Source organism: Lissotriton helveticus, chromosome 6 (genome assembly GCF_964261635.1).
Source record: "Lissotriton helveticus chromosome 6, aLisHel1.1, whole genome shotgun sequence".
In the NCBI taxonomy this organism is placed as follows: Eukaryota; Metazoa; Chordata; class Amphibia; order Caudata; family Salamandridae; genus Lissotriton; species Lissotriton helveticus.
Window position 1 is genome coordinate 211744978 of NC_136067.1, and position 20503 is coordinate 211765480.

The 20503-nt window shown below is 44.2% G+C and overlaps 1 protein-coding gene across 1 annotated transcript in view; it reads right to left on the reverse strand.

Annotated features, from left to right (window-relative positions):
• Positions 1-20503, reverse strand: part of LOC144762433 (opsin-5-like) — a 330284-nt gene that overhangs the window by 165721 nt on the left and 144060 nt on the right. The gene's annotated exons all lie outside the window — the stretch shown is intronic.

The following is a 20503-nucleotide window of genomic DNA, read 5'->3' on the forward strand; positions in this document are numbered from 1 at the left end:
CGGCTGCGCAAAATAAATTTTTGCGCAACATCACAGGCCTACCGGCTTCCACTCCACTGATCCCTCTCCATTACGACCTAGGGTCTCATAGCCTCGAGGATATGGCCAGATATAGATCGGCTGCCTACTGGAGGAGATTATGGGTTACTCCAGAACTCTCCCAGTATGCACGGGCCTTCCTCGAGGTAAGAGACTTCGATGAGGCTCACAAAATAATATGGATGAGGGAGGTAAAGGCAATATACAAGGCTATGGGATTATCCCCATTGTGGGATGACCCAGTAGGGAATCTCTTTCCACCTAGAAAAACATTTTGAGACATGTACTGGAACATGCTTGAGGTAAAGAGATTTGGCCGCTGTACTGAACCATCTTTCACGGCAGATTTCCTAGAACTTAAGCATTCTCCGGCCATAGAGGCATATTGGGATTGGATTACCATCCCAGGGGACAGGAAGAAATATCATCAGTTTAGGGTGGGAACACTACCATTAAATGCCTTCACTGCAAAATGGCGAGGGGGTCAAGGATCGGCCTGTCTCTTTTGTCCTGATCAGCGGGAAGTCATTGGGCATGTTCTCTTTGCCTGTCCAGAATATAAGGTTCCTAGGAGATCTTGGTTAAAACCTATTTGTGTCCAGTTAGGTCTTAAAACGGGTTGTGAGGCAGTCAGGATTCTACGTACTGACAACTCCCAAGCCGTAGTTATAGCCATAGCTAAATTTCTCCACTGGATGTGGATAATTCGGGCCCGCAAAATGAGCCTACAGTAATTTTGGCCTAATGACACTTGAAACTGTAAAATGTATCTAGTGAGTAATGTACCTAGTGATGAATTTTGAATTTTTTTTAAATATTTATGTCTTCTTTTTTAACACAACTTATTTAATGATGTAATTTATGGATTGTATGTTCAGTGGCTGGCCAATAATTGTTAATCGAGAGACGAAGTGATGAACTGTGGATTTTACTAGCTGTCAATGAAGGGTAATCTTAAAAATTTTAAATTGTAAACATTTTTGAAAATGTTCAAGGTTGTAATCGTCTTTTATGATTGAAAAAAATCGAAATAAAGACTTTTTGAATTTGATTTGAATTGTGACACAAAATATGACTTTACCTCAAAAGTGTGTTGTAAATTACAATTTCCCAGACACCAAACATGACTTTGAACCTTCTTTCAAGCAAACGTTATTACTTATTAAAGATAATAAGATAACCCAATGATATCCTGTGGGAGAGGTAGGCCTCACAGTAGTGAAAAGCAAATGGGTGAGTTCTTCAATAATAGGACATGTAAAACTTAGAAGTACATGTTTTTAATTACAATGTATCCTGCCCTATGGGCAGTCTAGGGCCCCTCTCTCTAGGGTGGAATAAAAAGGGATCTTAACACTTGGCAAGGGGGTTGTTTTGCCAAGTCAAATTGGCTGTTTAAACGAGCCAACAGGCTTCAATGGCAGAACTAGGGCATGTTTTAAGGGCTACATAAGTAGGTGGCATAATAAGAGCTGCAAGCCAAGCAGTAGCATTTAATTTCCCAGCACTAGGTATATGGTATACCACTTTACTAGGGACTTATGAGTAAATTAAATGTGCCAATTGGGTGTGAGCCAATTTTACCATGTGTTATGGAGTACACAAAGCTCTAAGGCCAACACAAACGAATTCAGAAAATAGAGGTGGTGCAGGCAAAAATATTTGGGGGAAGACCACCCTAAGGCTGACAGGTCTAACAAGACCAATATGGAGCCTACTGGATCTCAAAAAAGTACCTGAAATCTGTACACAACCAGTTGGATCTCCATATCAATACATTATAACAACGACTATGTATGTGGTGTTTCACAGGCATTTCTTCTCGAATTTCATATATCTGTGTCAGCAGAATTGTTCCAGAATTCATAACAAGAATACCTCAGAGTGACGTGCATGCTTAATGACATTAATGCAATCTGAATCCATCATCCATGACACCTCCAAACAACAGCAGAAAGTTCATATAATGGCAAACTGGAAGCAGATGTGAAATATGTGGTTTAACACTATTCTGCATAAATATAAGAGATCAAGTCAGTTGATCACATTTTATTCTTTTGAGGGTATCTGTGTTCTGAAGGAAAGGAATAAACCCTGACTGAGACCATCCGAAAATAGTTCAGACAGCCCTAGCTGAAGAGCAGGGGTAGGTGGTGTTATACAACAAGGTGGGCATTGCCCTGCCACCCTAGGGGAGTAACAAAAGGGTGAGACGGAACAATGAGCAGCCAGAAATAAATTGTGCTTCCTGCTCGGTGACAAAAATGTGTAAATCTGTGTTTTAATTTGAGGGGGTGGAGTAGCATGGCCCTTGGCCCTGTGTTTGCGTTAGCTAGGCAAGGTTTTCCTCAACCTTGAGGCATAAACAGGACAGTGACAACACACTGGTAAGTGTGGTGTGTGTGTTACTGCCAAGAATAGACATGTACTTTGGCCATTTTTCACATGGCCCAGGAAGGAATCAGAAGAATAAGTACACAGGTGAGTGAGTTTTGTCTGACGTTTTGTTTTGGTTTTTGGAAGCCCTCTTATTCTCAGTCCTATAGTTGCCACACACATGGCATCTAGCACATGTTATTGTAGAAGCTGACACTCTGGCTATGCCTCGGGCTCTTTCACCTACTGGCTTTCCCAATGCTTGTTGTGTTTAGAAGCAGGGAGATTAAGTGTTTTATCAGTAGTCACAAACAATATGGAACTGAGTCCTAGGCGAGGGAGATGATATGGCATCCATTCAGAAGAGGATGTGACACAAGGACTAAAGCTGACAACTAAGGAGCTGGTAAACCGGGTCCAAGTTTCGGTGTTGGCTTCACATCCTTGACTTTGGGCAAATCACTTAATCTCGCAGTACCTACAAAAATGAATGTGTCCTTGTGTAAAGTAAGTGGTGCAAATGTAAATCACTCCAATACCTTCGGTGGTGTCGGCACTATATAAAACTGCTCCCAAAAAAGTTTGAAAAGCAGAGTCGGGGCGAAAAGGGGATCTATGCAAAGGGGTTGAGCGGGGCAAGCAGAAATGGGCAGGAGGTGGACGGGCAACCAACAGAAAATGGGGGCTGCCACTGGGAAATTAAGTGATTTGGCTGTAATGACAAATTGTGGAACTGCAGCCAAGGCTAGGGAGACGATGTGGAGTCCTTTTGGTAGAGGATGTGGCATAGGGGCCACTGCTGCCGACTATGGAGCTAGGAAACCGGGTCTGACTTTCGAAGTCAGCTTAACATCCTTGATTCTGGCCAAATCACTTAATCTCCCCTTGCTTAAAAAAATTAATGTGTCCTTATCTAAAGGAACTGGTGCTAATGTGATGCACCCCACTACCTTTGGGTGGTGTTTGCGCCGTATAAAACTGCACACAAAAAAACCAGTAAGAATCACATGTTAGGCTGGTTTACAGTAGTGAACATGAGAAAATATGTCACATCGGCAACCATATTAAAACGTCTATTTTTGCAATGGGTACTGAGGAGCAGGCAAACCTTGATGACATCAAGACTCAGCGTGGCTCCTTTGAAGAGAATTCAATTTAAGCAACAATGGCGCATGGAAACACTTTAGTAAAGAGGCAGAGATGTGTTACAGGTAAGTGCCTATTTCCGTTGCTTGGCTATGGGTTCATTTTGCAAGCAGACCAGTTTGAAGATTAGGCAAAGTTTTGACTTCTTTCTAATTCTTTCTTAACACTTGTGCTTTAAAATGCTATATTCGGATCCCCTTTTTTTCAGTAAATATGTGGTGTACAATCCACCCTTGAATCCATTTTTTTTTCAACATTTTCTTGCGGGGTGGGAACCTCACTCTCCTTTTAATCTTCAGGCTCTCTTACTCATTATACTCGGAAATAAAATGTGTGCTCACCACTTTGAAAATCCACCAGCCGCTACTGCTGAAGAGAGTATCCAATGTCTGCAGTTTGTGAGGAATAGTCTCTTACTGCAGTAGATTCATCCTTAAACGTAGCCTCCGTCGCTGAGCCATTTAAAGAAAACACATCTTAGGAAGGGGTCCCTTTGTAAAACGAAGTCTTCCAGACCAGCTATTAACCCATCTATTGACACAGTTTATTTACAATAAATGCTGCTTCCAAATTTACCCCCAGTGGCTGCTACAAATGTCATGAATAAATATTAGACTCTGACGTCCATGGCCTTGCAGCCCCTTTTAAACATGTTGTTTGCGTCACAGCATCTATTTTATAATCCATCTACAATGCTTAAAAACTATGACACAGATATTCATCTCCTCACTACAAAGGTTTAAGTCCTTCCTCCAGAACTGATCTATTCCTTTCTGCCAAGTGGTATTGTTTCTGGTCCAGGAAAGACCTGGCTTGGCAGTACACGCTGGACTGTTCCCATGAGGAACAGGGTCAAGACTGAGTAGCATCATAATGAAAAGATTTCTACTGAAGTCAATAAATATTACTGTATTCTATAATTGTCTTATTGATAGTGTTAGTGGTAATGTGGTACATCATTGATAAATTAAAAAGATTTATGACATTTGGAATTGCAGCTGTCATATTGCGGGCAATGTATAAATACTACACTAGGTATGCGTGTCATGGTTTGCGCGGCTGTTGTGCAAAGTAGGGATTACACAGCTAACCGTAATTTCAATGTGTTTTAGGTTATGTTTTGCAACCAAACCTACTTCACTTTAACAGTATTTTTTAATCGAATCAAATTTATGGATCTCATCCATACACTCAGTTTGCTCATAGTTAATCACTCTCCTGTGTAAAACACTAGTAGGGGTGAGAAGATCATCTGGAGGAGAGAACAATGAGAGTGGGGGAAAGCAGGGAAACTGAGGTGGGGGAGGGCGGACTGGAGGGGAGGGGAGAGTCTGCGATAAAGAGTGGAGAGACTGGTGAGAACGTAGGGGAGGGGAGCACATAATCTAGGGGAGAGCATGCAAATGGAAAAGGCAGAGAGATTGGTGGGGAGAGTGGATGGTGTGAGGGAGAGTGGACCTCCAGAAGCAAAGAGGGTGGGGAAAGAGTGAACAAGCAGATGCAGAAGAAGGCACACTGGGGGAGGGACTAAGGGTAAAAGCAGGCAGACTGTGAGGGGGACAGGACAGTCTGGGTGGCCAGAGAGAGAGAGAGAGGAGTGTAGAGACTGTCGAGGACAGTGGGGAGCCTGTATACTAACCACAACAGTAGGGGGGAGGAGACAGACTAGAGGAGAACTTGGAACGACTGATGGAAGGGTGTGCATGCTGAGAGGGGGAGGGCAAGCTGAGGGAGAGGGGACAGACCAGGAGAGAGAAAGAACAAACTGGGGCGAGAGTAGGATCTTGGACTGGGGAGAGTGAAGGAACTAGATGGGTGAGCAGATCGTCTAGGGGGAGAGAAGAGCCATGGGGTGAGCGGGAGTCTGGATGGGGAGCAGAGACCCCAGTGGGAGAGCAGCAAGTGCTTAATATGAGACTGTGGTTTCCGGTTCTCAACACCAGTGCGTAATCATCAACACCAGTTAAGGTCACATTAATGTATGGCAGGCATGGGGAGATTAAGTGATTTGCCCAGAATCACAGGATATTGAGCGAACACCAAGACTTAAACATGGATCCCTAGCTCCGAAGTTGGCGCCTCTGGCCATTACGCCACATCTTCTCCCCACTTTCATGGTTAGTAGTTGGTACTGTTTTAGGGGGCGCTAACTGGAGAAATGGGAGGGTGCAAGCAGCCTCCTGACGCGAGCTCCGGCACTTAGTTCTTTATAAATTAACGAAATGTACCACTGGGGAGCAGGGATACTGACGAGGACAGTGGATTGACAGGGAGCGTGAATGGTTGGCGTGGTAGACAGACTGAAGGAAATGGTGATAAGACTGGGGGATGAGCAGAAAACAAAAAGGGAGAGAGCAGGATGGGGGAGAGCAGGTGCACTGAGGGTGAAAGCAGACAAAATGGGAGTAAGAGTGGAAGGATGGGGAGAGCGGAGAGGCTGGAATGGAGACTGACACATTTGGGAAGGACAGTGGAGGACCTGTGGAATTCAAGAGACTGGGAAGGGCAGGAGACAGTTTGGGGGCTACAGAAGTCTAAACAAGGAACAGTGGGGAGAGGAGGAGGGAGAGGGGAAAGACTGAGAGGGAGAACAGAGATGAGGAAGGTTGGGAGACTAGAGGGCATCTGAAGTTTTTGGGTAGATGGGGAGACAGGGGCAGAACAGATAGAGTGGGAGAGTGAAAATACATTCTTGTGGAGAGAATCTTGGAATGAGAAGAGAGTCTAGGAAGACAGGTCATATTAGAGGAGAGAGCAGAGAGACAAGAGGGAGAGTGGCAAATTGAGGCAGATTAGCGCCATCTGGGGCAGGGCAGACAGAGTGGTAGGGAAAGCGGAGAGAAGGAAGCTGTGAAGGAGAGCGAAGAGATGGAGGGAGTGGAGTGATTGGTATACTAAGCAGTCACTTTGGGGGTAATAAGAGAGACAGAGAGAGTGGTGAGACTGGGAGAAGAGCGGACAGTCTACAGGAAGAGCACGGACATTCGGGGAAGGCAAAGGATTAAGTCTTGAGAGTGAAGGGACTGGTAGTAGGAAAAGACAGATTGGCCAAGAATGGAGAGGCTGGTGAGAGTGGACATACCAGGAGGAAGAGGGGGCAGGCTAGCAGAGAAAGCAATCAACAACAAATGGCCTGTCCCTCCTGACACTCTTATTCTTTTCTTTTTTCAAGGGATAAAGCGGTATACAATTTTTAATACCACAAGCCCACTATTTTCAGGCTATTCATACCTATGCATGTGTCAGAAGCTAATAAGGTACACACAGGATACTGATAAAATTATCACAATACCATCACCCACCAAAAATTTGATGGAAAAAATGTGAGAGAAAGAGTGAGCCCCTCACGGAAGAACCGCCAATGGGGTTTTCTGGCTAGCAATTGCCAGTATACCCATTTATCATCATCGGTGACTCACTCTTATAAAAGTGGAAAGGAAAGACAAACACAAGAATAAGACCGACAACATAAAACAGTGCTTTTTCTCAACATCAGCCCCGCAATCTGCTGATTGTTCAAACCATAGCAAGTCGACATGAACCCTTGCTATTTTAATGTGCACATACACCACACCCCTCGTGAGAAATGAAAACGTGAATCTCACACAATTAAAATTGAAGAGTTCACTGGCCACTCTGGATTTATTCTGGGCTGTGAATCCTCCAATTTGCAGAGAATAGCAGAGAAAGCAGACAAGCAGGAAATGAGAGTAGTTAGAATGGGAGGGTGAAGGCACTGGGAGGGAAGAGTGTAAAGACTGGCGGAGAGCGGAGAGATTGAGGAGAGTGGAGAGATTGTTATTGAGACTGGAGGGACTGGCAGGGATGGAAAAATGGCTGCGGAGAAAGGACATTGTTCGGGGAATGGATATAGAATAGGGGAGAGCGGAGACACCTGCAGGGAGGGTGCTCCAACTGGAAGAGAGAGCAGGGAGAGGAGAGGATAGCTGAAAAGCTGAGTCAGGAGAGGGCCGGCTGGGGCCAGAGCAAATAAACTGGTAGTGAAATCAGATAGAGTGTGAGGGAAAGAGAAGAGACACGGAAACTTGTTGGACTGGAAAAAAGGGCAGACAGCCAGGGGGAAAGTGGAGAGATGGGATCAGAGTAGAGAATGTTGGAGAGAGGTCAGTCTGAGGGGAGAGTGGAGACATTGGGCAGAGCAGAGCAGAGAGACTGGCTTGGAGAGCGCTGAGACAGGCTGGCACAGTAAAGAGATTGGTGAGAGCAGAGCGGCTGGCGGGTAAAGCAGAAAGACCAGAACATGGGTACTCACAAACATTTTCCCGGGGGTCAAAAAGTTTGGTCTTTGGTGTGACCGAGGCCTGCAATAATGCAAACAGGGTGACGGAGGGGAGGGGGGGAGTATTGTGTGTAGGGGACGTAATACATGTACCTCTAGTGGCTGAACTGAATTGCACAATGTGGAACAGGACAATCTGTGGTGCAGTACACCCAGGTTACTTCCATTGTTTAACTAAAACAAACCTTTGAATTAATGCTTGCTGTTTATTTAACATTTTGTAATGTTAGTGCTGAGTCCAGTAAACAGTAGCTCAGTGCTGCTGTTGCCCAGGGGGTCATATGTAAAGGTCAGGAGGCCTGCATGCAGGGCCCGGGTCGTACCTTGAGTATCACTAGAGTAGGAGGTGAATGGACAGACTATGAGGGAGAGCAGACACACTGGGAGAGAGAGAAGGGAGTCTGGAAGACAGACAAGACATGGAAGCAGGATGTACAGTCTTGGGCAAAAGCAGAGAGAAGAGGGAAGAGACTTGAAGGAAGAAACCTTGAGGCGAACAGAAAGACTTGGGAGAGCAGAGAAACTTGCGAGGGCAGTGGAGAGACTATAAGACTGTTAGCTCTTCGTTCAGTCTGTCTGCTCTCTCAGAAGAGAGTGAAGATAGTGGAGGAGAGTGAGGGGTGGCAGTGAGCATAGAGAGACCGGTGCGGAGAGCAAACCACCTGACGGGTGCTAGTTGTAAGAGTGGAATACCAGGGAAGGCAGAGAGGCTGTGGTGGACTAGCCCGTCCGCTAAGATCTAAATCAAACCCTTAGTAGAAAGATGAAAGTCTGGCTTTAAAAGGGGAGAGACTATATAGGGAAGATGAAAGTTGGAGAGTGTTGGAGGCTGATGGTGGGAGTGAATAGACTGGGAGGGGAAAGAGACAGACTTGAAAGAGACAACTGAAAGACAGGGAGCGCCGTGAGGCTGGCCTGGAGAGCAACCTGTGGGGATTGGATAGATGCAGAGAGCTATGACACATTGGGAGGGGACAGACAAGGGAGCCTGTAGGCAAAGGGGCGAACAGAGAGGCTAGCAAAGAGAGATTATAGTCTGATGGGAAGCAGAGGTATTGGGAGAGTGCGGACAGAATGGACAACACTGAGGAGAGACTGGAGGGAGAGTGGGCAAACTGAAGCCACAAAGGATATGCGGGGGTGGGGGACAAACTGGTGGTGAAAGACTGAGTAGGGTTAATAGGTTGGGGGGGCAGAATGAGAGATGGGGGCAGTCTCTGGGCACAAAGGGCATTCCTTATGAAAATCAGTGGACTCTGTATTGGTATATTAAGTAGAATGAGGGCAAAACAGGCCGGAGCAAATGTTTACAAACATGCAGGAAAGCGGGCTGCCTGAGTGGAAAATAGGCAGACTGGGGGAAGAATGAGATGAAAATTGATGGACTTGGGGGCAGAAAGAGCAGACTGGGGGTAAGCAAGCTGTTTAAGGGAAAGCAGATAGATGGGGGGAACAAGCAAACAGAGATAAAGCAGGTAGACTTGGGAAAACAGGTAGGATGAGAAAAAAACAGGAAAACTGTGGTTAAGCGAGCACGTGCAGTGAAAAGTGAAATTGAAGAGAATTGAAGAGGAAAATGGGGAGGTTTAGGTAAAGCTAGGAGACTTTAGGAGAATTGACAGCCTGAGTGGAAAGTGGGTAGGATAAAGGGAAAGTGAGCAAACTCAAGGGTAAATAGTGAAGCGTGTTTGTTAATTGCACAGGCAAAGACATCTAACATGGGCTTCGATAGGAATTCTATAGAGCATATTATCAAGCCCATTATCGCCGTTTTATCGGCAGTTTCCTGCCGATAAAAGCGGCGATAATGTATCGCCCGTCCTTGATAATATGCCCCTTTGTACCTGCACCGCCGCCGGCCAAACAGTGCATAATCTCTACTATTTACCCAGCGGAGAAGTAAATAGTGAAGATCCTTTGCTATTTGCACATCCTTCGGACAAATGGTATGTAATTCTCTTTTATTTCTACAGTAGACCGATAAACAGAAGAGAAAATGAACTATTTGTAATTCAATCAGCAACATCTAAAACCCTACATATGTAAGTATCTGCCTCACAAATTCAAACCAGACTTAAAAGAAACATAATTAATGTGCAAAATTAAATATTTTATGTCCTGCAGTTGTAAGATTGCCCACAATGTGTCACACTGCCTATTCCTTCTTCATAAGCTTATGCATTGAAAATATATCTCAAACGTAAATCATTCCAGTCGCTGGTTTGTGACAGCAAATGCACTTAGCGATATCCTAAATGGCCACTAGAGGGAAATAAATCTTAAACTACAAGCCCTCATGCTACAAAAGACTTTCCTACAAATATGATTGCACTCGTATTTCACTACATATTAGATCACAGACAAACTCAATCATTAAAATTAGTAATATCTGTACTTTTATACAGCACTTCTGCAGCGCGTACTCGACCTGACCGTATTGGAGTCCTTTACATGAGCAGTATTTTCATTACGCGAGGTCGCATACTTTTATGTTTTTTTAGGCACGGGGTGACTAAGATATGTCGAGAATCACAAGATGTTGACACTGAGACTCCAGCCTAGTTCTCCAGCTCTAAAGTCTAGCAGTGACATTACATCCTATTATTACCCAATAGTGGAACTCAATTTACCGTACTTGTTAGTTTGAGTCGGCCATGCTGGGATTCAAAGTTGTGACGCAAAGCTTGATTTGCAGCGTAACAGCGAATAAATGTGTTATTTTTCCTGGAGCAGATTTACGAGCCCCTTGCCCCACTTTTGCGTTACTTTTAACATGGGAAAAGTTTAACAGAATATCAACAGACCCTGACCCAGATGAATGCTGAATAAACCCCAATCTACTGTTACTACAAACAATGTTTGAGAGAGCCCATTGACTGACACAATCTACTTCCGGGCTCCCGGCATGGGTTCAAGTCACATTGTAGTATAGATGTGGCTACCATTTAGTACTTTAATACGAGTCCGGGTGGAGTGGAATCACCTCATGAAATTCAGCTTCATCTGAATAAACTCTTTTTAGACCCTTCCCTCTTCTATCCCTCCACTATTCTTTTCAAAACAACAAACAGACTCACATGTCGACCGCTCAAATGAATTTCTTATTTCCCTTACTAATTTACCCCTTATACTTTTTGGGTTTTGGAGCAGAGTGCTACTAGCCAAATAGCTCTTCGACGCCTCGTCTGGGGTAGTAAGCGCTATATAAATGCAACTACAAGTGGGTTGTTTTATCCTGATTTGTTCTAGTGTTGGAAAACCAGACCAAGTTTAACTGGCTGGTAATTCAGCAAAGTAAAATTGCAAGAGGGTTTGGCGTCAGCAGCAGCCTATCCTCCACCACCATTTGCCCTGAACTGGGGAGCACAGAGAGTTCTTTCTCCCCCTGCCAGAATGAATCTTTCCCGTTCCTCACCCCTCCCAACTCAGAGGGCAACACATACATGCAGGTGGCAAGTACATGCTTTAAACTCCATTGAATTCGGAATTCCATGTGGTTTTACGAGCAGAAAGATTCTGTTCCACACAATAATTCCCCGCTCCATGGATTTGAATTTGTCATTTTTGTGGAATGACCTCTCTGCAATAGTAAACATGCAGTCTTACTGCACCCCCAGTACTGCACAACTGGGAATGAGGGCCTCAGTGTCTGATGAGGAAAGGAAACACTTCCCTGTTGCTCATCTTACACTTGCCATTCAAAACCACACACTACAGGAAAGTCCTATACACATCATCATTTAACATCCTAAATTGGTTCTTAGGCTTCCTGAAGGAGACACCCCGATTCTAGAGGTGGACAACCCAGCAAATTAAAAGGGAAAGGTGAGCAAAACAGCCTGTCTCAGCCCTGAGAGACAGAGCATGAGCCACGCCATCCAACTATTTGGCACATGAATCCTAAAACAAATGTAAAAATAAATAAAAAAAGTGTAAGTGTTTAATATTTGGAATCAATTCACATAAGCATTGAGTAGCATTTAATAAAAGGGATACATTTTAAACATGAACTTGAAAACGTTGGTGAACTTCCCCCACACCACCTTCAAGATGATGCCAATATTGACCCCAAAAGCAAGTCAGTTGCCTTCTGCTTCCTGCAAATACGAACTATATTGTACTCATAAATGGACTAAGATTATAGTCTATTAAACCATCTGTATACAGCGAGGGTTTTGTATAGCACACATCCTGAACAGAATTATTTCAAGGTGCTCTAAAATCTGATAATTAAAGAAAAGGATGCATATCGATGTAAAGTAATGCCCTAAGTTCACACAATTTGGTCAAGCTTTGGAGCGGGGATTGAACTCATGTTTCTAACGATGCAATTAAAAAACTGGATGAGAATTCCTTTATTCTGTTCAGCACCAATGGCCAGTGCTTTTATATTCAATTTTTTAGGAGGTAAAACTGTAAATATACTTAGGAGCATATTTATTAAAGGTTTTGCATCACCCTTGTACCACGCAAGGCGGTGCAGGGTGACACAAAACCTACAATGAGATTCACCAAGCCACGCGAGGCCTTCATGTGTGGCCCTGCGTGGCATGGTAATGCTGAAGTAATGCGTTGCGCTGCCTTGCATTACTCTGCCCCAGGAAGGCGTTCCATGGGTGGCGCGTGGGTGTTCTCATGCATCCAGCCATGGAGCATTCACAGATTTACCATCAGTGGTAGACCTGAGAATGTAGACATATATTTAATTCCCCTTGTTTTTTCTTCTTTTCAGGTATGCTAGATTCTGAACACACGTTGAAAGAGGATAAAGGCTGGCTCAGGGGTATGTTTTTCTGCAGAAAGGTGCCCCTTCCTGCACAAAACAATCCTGCCTGTAACACAAGCACCCTTGCACCATGATGAACGAGTGTCTGCATTGGTGCTAGGAAGAAGTTTGTGTGGTACCTGCAGGAAGAGAGGAGGAATGCTCATATCTTATAGATGTGGCACACCCCTGCCCCCCCCCTGTTTCTTGCAAAGCAGTAAGGAGTCGTGCCACATTGCATTGCATTGCGTGAAATAATGATAAATATGGCCCTTAGTTTCAAACATTGAATCAAGCTAACTCAAGAAGACTTTCTAGAAAAAAGGTCGCTGTTTTTTAAGTGAATATCTCAATCTTCTCCTCACTTATAAAAGAGACACATATCAGGAGCCCCTCAACACCCCAGTAAAGGCAATTATTTGTATTAGCAAAACAAAGGGGCCTCTGAGCTCCCACAGAGTTACAGGTGTTTACAGATGTGTAGAGCACGGGTCGTGTGCACACTGGCTTTACACAGAGCTCACACTCACGACTGCAGATTTCTTTTGCATCATGATTACCCTGTAGGGCGGGAGTGGCTGGAGTTCAGACTAGTTGATCCACAGCGTCTTCTCCTGTGCTCCCTGCCCCTTCCCCACCTCCAACAGGGAATAATCATAAATATAAAGAGGTCGCGGTGCAGCTCCATCCAGCACCTCTTTTGTTGCTCCTTGGAGGTGTTGTGGGGAGGGTGAAGGGCTTGTATGAGTTGTGATTGTGGGTGCAGCAGGCACTTGAAAGCTCTACACTGGTTGCTCAAGGATCCTTAGGCTAAGCTTGAACCAGGATTCTGGCTCTAGCCCTCAGTGGCTCAACCACCCCTGCTGGATTCTCTCCAGCTCTACTGGCCAGCAGCAGCATGCAAGGTTCCTGTGTCTCAGAAATAATATTAATCTCCGTTTGAACCACTGGGGGCGCTGTTCACAACTCGGGAAATGACCATTTACCAGTTTCCGAGTCTCAAAGTGCTGTTGACTGAGAACATTCAAGGTTTAGAAACATGCCATTTTTTCATCAAATCCTGGATATCTGGTGTCTGTATAAAACGGAACGGTTAACAAAACAAACTTTGTAATCAACAGTAGTGAACTTAGTGAAGTCATACATGAAATGCTGGTGTTTATAGTGCCTTTTATCATTTTGCTTCGACTTACTTATGTGGTACTCCTGGCTACCTTCTGAATTCCTGGATGTAGTAATGACAGTCCACACGTGGTAGAATTCAGGAACGTTTATTCAGTTCAATATATCACAGGTGCTCCCAGCTTGACAGGACGGTAACCACTTAACATTCTACTGCTGCCTTCAAGTGACAGCACGGACCATACCAAGTGGGAGGGAAGCGGGAGGGGGGACAAGTGGGGGTGGGAGGAACCAAGTGCAAAGTTACAACACATCATCCTCCCTAGGGAGACATGAGGGGTAAAGAGCAAAGGACAGCTGAGAGAGGAGGCAGGGAGGGGAGGTGGGAATGGTGGGGAAGAAAAGAAAGAGAGAGAGAGAGAGAGAGAGAGAGAGAAAGACAGTAGAGCATGGGGAGAAGAGATAACTACAGAAGTGCTAACAGGAAACGCAAGGGGTCCTACACAGAAGACCTGGGCCCCGGTGAGAACCTGGGGACATCAAGGAGGATGAACCCAAAGCCTCTGCCAACACTGGCATGGGACCAATACAAACGAGATCAACAGAATTTGTACGGGCGGGGCGGAGGAATACAGGAACGGGAAGGTGGTAGCTTGAAACTCTATCTACTCTCCACCCCCTCCACCATTCCTACCAACCGTAAGGTGACTAAGATTCCCCATAGTGTCCCAGTTACATCTGAAAGAGAAAGGTAGAACTGGGCCGGGGACCCCAACATCCTGTCCACCCTGGGCCTCTAAATTCTTAACCAGAGACTGTGAAACATAGGGCTCATAATGATACGGGTGTCTGTGCTTAAGTAAATGATGTAGACACTGGAGAGTAATCACTACCCCTTAGTCATACCCAAAAAAGGGGCCAACACTTCAGACTTCTAGTTATACTCAGTAAAATGTCTCTTGTGGTATAACTGTTACCAAAGGCTAATAGTTCTGTGGTGGCCATCCCAAAGTCAATCTTCTAGCAATCCACAGTTCCCAATTACACAGGAAGTATTACTGCAAACGGGAGTTGTACATTCTGTGATGGCCAACCAATTGTCCTGGCCTTAATCCCAAGTGGAAACACGGACTACCCAGGCAGGCGCTGCTGGGTAAATGATTCCTAGACCTCCTGTTTTTCCGCTATGCCAGACATCCACCAGTCGGTACCTAAGTTTGGTTCTATTGTGCTCCAGACTTCTCTCCATCGTATCATCACCTCCTTCCAGGAGAGTGATAATAACTTTATGAACTTTCCTTGGGTAGTTTTCTGGACCATACCGCACTACGTCTGCGCCTTGTTACCCCACAGACCTCATACACCTTTTCAACCTCGTTGTCTGGTCTAGACCATACTCCCACTGCGAATCTCTTTCCATTCTCAGCACCTGAACCTCGGGACACGGGCTCATTGCATGTAACTTCTTGCCTCTCTCTCCAAAAATTTAGTCGAACAGGATTATACTTTTCCTCCTTTACACCTTTGGTGGGAGTCACCCTACATTTTCCTTTACTAACAGATCCATTTCTTTTTTTCTGACTTCTTCACCCTTTCCCTTCACAAGTTCCTTGCTAATACTCTTTCTCCTCTCAAGTCCTCTGTATGTACCCTGTTTTGCTTTGAGTTTGTCCAAGACCAAATTTTTTCTCCATTGCGCTCTCCAAGCAGTACCTTTCCATGCCCCCTGACCCTTATAGGGTGGTCTCCTTTCTCTTAACCGCTCAAACCAGACCATTGGTGTACTGTGGGTTCTCACTCGATCACCCCTGCGTTCATTGCTTTCTCGGTATATCATCAAACTTAATTTCTTTTGTCCCTCCCTTCTCAGATCGGAGGGTTCCTTTACCGTGATGTAAGTCGACTTCCTTGTACTTCTTTTCTTGTATCTCACTTCCAACTCTTTGCCCCCTGTTATGTTATTTTCATCACCTAAGTACGTTTTAAGGGAAATGTTTTTTTTTTTTAGTTCAAATCCGAACGCTTCCGCTAGCTTACTTTCCCACAAACTCGTGCTCACCGTAGAATAATGTGACACAGAATCAGCGACATTATAAATTCCACTTCCTCCAAAGTTGATAGGACACCCAGGGATAACTTTACTCATGTACATTTCCCCTTTGTCATCCTTGTCCTCCCTGACATCTTCGTGCCTTTGTACTTCACGAGACCTCACTTGCATATATTGGTCCCCTGTATCTTCCATAACATCTTCACCGACATTCCTTCCAGCTCCCCCTTGGTCCTTCTTTTCAGTGCTAACGTAGACTTCTTTCCCTCCTGCACTTAAACTATTCAACAATGTCTCCACCTTGTCATTGGGAAGTAATGATTGTTCCTCATTTCCTATTATCTTTTCAATGTTAATATACACTTCTTTCCCTCCTGCACTCAAACCACTCCACAATATTTCCACCTTGTCATTTGGATGTAATGGTTGTTTCTTTCTTTCTTTCATTGCTGAAAAATTGCGAAAATATTCCTTCCTCTCTTCCCATGTAGCTGTTGTAGTACCATCCTTCTCAACAAATGGCACCAGTGGTGGTAAATTGTACACTTTGTTTTTTTCCATGTTTATTTTCCCGATTTGTTGTACCCCTCCAGTAAGTTTCGCTCTGGGCGATATCATTTGAGTTGCTTTAGTTATACTTCGTTTTAAATTCCAGTATTATTCACTTTTATTTTGAAGTATGACAGTAGTGTACTAGTTTCCAGAAATTCCTACTCTTTATTCACCTTGTGGCTCCAGTTCACTTTTACTCATATATTTATCTCCTTTTAATCTTTATACACTAAACTGGTGCCTTTTGGAAGGAGCTGCCCTTCAAAAACTGACACACGCGTATATTTGCTACCCTACGCGGTGTCTTCCTCGCTCAAAATGGCCGTCGGACGCAGACGCGGTATGACGTTGGCTATTGGCTGAATACTTGGGAAACTCAATTCCGGCTCTAAAGAGTCAGTTTCCCCCTTCCCTTCCCTTAGTTACGAATATAGCACTTTACTGTCTCTTCATGGTGCTTCACCTCGCCGTGCTATTTGTTCGAAGCCTTTATTATTTTTTCCCAAAATGTGCTCCGTCGCACTCTTGTTAGAACTACATCTCAGAGAAAAACAGCTGTTCTAAGACAGTTATTCACTTCTTTTATTTTAAGTACTCCTTGCGCATTGACCTCGCGCTGCGCGTTTTAAATGTGAATGCTCAAAGTCTCTTTACCATTCTACGTAGTCCCACACATCTGGCAGCTTCTGTTCTCGTTTATTTTCTGCACACCTCAGTCTACGTTGTTTTTACTTCTCAATAGAGCTTCTCCCCCTCGCACTCTGCCTTGCTTCATGTAAAATCAAAAATGCCGTTTCAGAGATACATCGCTCCCTGCCTCTCACACTTTTCCTCCTCCCAGCCACCAAGACTCACCAGATAAGCCTTGCTCAGTATAGTGTGCATACACTCCGGGTCTTCCTCATACTGTCAGTCGACACTTCCTCCACTTAGCGCTGAGTCACTTCAAATTCAATTGCGGTACCAGAGAACACATCGTACCACTGTTTTGCTCACTTCACAACTCAGAGACCGAGACTCTTTACCTTCGTTTCGCGCAAATTCCTTCTTTTATAAACAAGGTTTCCATATCATCACCAAGGCTTTTCTCACGATAAACACCAGTCCAAATATTTTCTTTTTCTTCTTTGACTGTCACGCTTCTAATGCAACACATCCAAGGCTCATTTTTTCCACTTCAAAAACCCAGTGTCCGAGATTTTAAATTCATTCCTTTCTCCGCTCAGCTCATGTCACTAAGCTCAATCTGGTCACTTCATTAACTTTCGCCTTTTCCTGTGTTCAACAACCTGGGTCTTACTTCTATTGAATATTTCTTTTCCACACGAACGCCCAAGGTAAATCAAAAATTCGTTACCTCATATTTTCTTATTCCTCGCCCCAGCTCATATCATTCCAGGGGAGAAAACCACACTGGCTCTGGCTCTCCAGTTTTCAACAACTCGGGTCTTACCTCTCTTTTTATGTCTCAGATTCCTTAGAGCGCCCAAGATACGTCATCAAATCATTTCCTCATATTTTCCTTGTCCAAGCTCATTTCACTCCAGGGGAGAGACACCACACTGACCCTGGCTCAGCTCCGTTTCCTCCGTCGCCAAAATTGTAGTAATGACAGTCCACACGTGGTAGAATTCAGGAACGTTTATTCAGTTCAATATATCACAGGTGCTCCCAGCTTGACAGGACGGTAACCACTTAACATTCTACTGCTGCCTTCAAGTGACAGCACGGACCATACCAAGTGGGAGGGAAGCGGGAGGGGGGACAAGTGGGGGTGGGAGGAACCAAGTGCAAAGTTACAACACTGGACTAACCCATAACTATTCCAGAATTACTAAAAGAGTTTATTATACCTATTGATAGTGAAATCTGTGTGGATGGGGCCTGCACACATAATACACTCACCTATGAACTGTGCAAATGCTTTTCTTCTACTTTGAATGGCAGGTCACCCCCAGAGAGCCCTTTAGCAACAAGTCTCAAGCCCTCTGCCATGGTTTTAATCTTCTCCATCAGACCTAACCTTACCTCGCAGTACCCAACCTCGGACTAATAGTCTAGGCTCCTGTCTCTTTCCATATAGAGTGGGGAAATATAATTTTTTTCCTAGAGTCTCTGCCACCCCATCAGTACTATCCAGATAAGACTACACTGGTGTAGATAGCATACGATAACATAATATAACATAAGTTAACATAAAATAACATGATAACTTAGGATCACATAAGGTAACATAAAATAATATAACATAAATATATTAGAGTGCACGTTCACTCCTGAGGAGCCTCTTGGGGCTATTGACAGATTATTGATGTATATTGTTATTCAGCTCATGGCATGTAGCCATTTCAAGGTCGCCAAAGAAACTACAGTGCTTAAGCATACCAAAGCATTATATCTCTTGACTCGACGTAAGCACACTGGAAAAAATCTTAGAAATACTCGAAATTCCTGCAGACTTCTGAGCTACAAAAGGTGTGGCATCTTTCTTTTAAGCTGCTTTATAAAGTAGTCAAACCGTCGAACTTAAAAATAAATCACCACTTTACAGCTAACAGGCTCTACTGGACACCATGTAAATTGCAAAGTTTGTAACAGATGTTCCCCCAAAATGCCGTAGATGCGGTGTTCTGAGTGCAGACGACAGGCATATGTTCTACAAATGCCCTTTGTTAAAGGAGTACTGGTCTACAGTGGAAAAGACCGTAAATTAAATTTTGGGCACTAATATAAAAGTAAGTTTACTTTTAATAATGTTGGGAGTAGAAGATAAGCTGCCCCTTACTAATGACAAGCAGACCCTGCTCTTTTATCTAGTTCTCCTTGTGAGGCGAGAAATCAGCAAAAAATGGATTGAAGCTGCCCCCCCTTTCTTGGGATAGACTGGCTACAGGCAGTAAAAAGAATTTGTAAAATGGATTCTGATTTGGAGATTAATACATATTCTAAGATTTGGGAGGCTTTCCAGAACTGGAGCGGTATTACAAGAACCTGAAATCTAACTCTATCTGTCCAATGATTACACCTGCCTGGTTCGTGTATCCAGGGTGCTAGAAGAGCTCGTGCGCAGGGCTATTGAACTATCGCAAAAGCCTGGGGAGGGACAGAATGGCTGGCAGGCTGTTATTTGCATACAATGGTGATATGAGGGAAAAAAAGGACTTGATATTCCAACATGCCACAAAGCTAGGGCACAAAAAAGCCTTTTCATACTACACAAATCAGTCTCTGGGACAAGCCATTTTGATTATTCCCATGCCTACAAGAGCTTACTAGGGCAGTTTATTAGGGAGCCTACCCTTTTCTCGAATTCCTGCCCCAAGCCAACTGAGGGGTATATTATCAACAACTAGCGATAATTTTTGTCTCTAACTTGTTTAGAGACAAAAATTATCGGCGCACATCGGCGATTTTTATCGCAGATAAACCTTGCTATTAGCAAGGTTTATCGCAAATGCGATAAAAAACGCCCGCAATGCATGAATATCGCTGAAAAGTCCGCGATATTCATGCATTACCGAGCTAATGCTCTTAGCCATGTTATCCACCTCCCATTGGATAACATGGCTAAGAACTGCTCAGGGCAGGTGTTAGCTTTTGGAGATATTTGCCCTTAGCGCAAATATCTCCAAAAGTTGGTAATAGGAGATAGCAATGTTAGCGACTGTTTCCAGTCGCTAACATCTTGGCACGCCCACTTTGCATATCATTAGTGATAAATATCACTGACATGCAAAGTGGGGCCCATGATGGTCGCTATCTCCTATTAGCTGTCGCTAACTGGTGTTAGCGACAGCTTGGTAATAGGGAGATAATTTTATCTCCGCTTTCTTGGCTTTTAAAGCCAAAAAAGCGGAGATAAAACCCCTTGATAATATACCCCCGAGTTTCTTTAATATTATCATTTTATCACTTAAAACTTGGTTTGTGTTCACACCATCTACACATCACCCGCATGACCATGTCCATGCACACTGCTGATCCTTATTATGCTCAATTCGCTCCACTGCTATGTACAACACTATGCACAATGCTCCACCCTGCTGCATTCACTGCTTATTGATTAATTGTTATTGATAACGCTGTGTAGAATGCTGCTACCTCTTGCTGCGTCTGATTCACAAAGTATATCCTAGCATGGAAGAAAAATCAA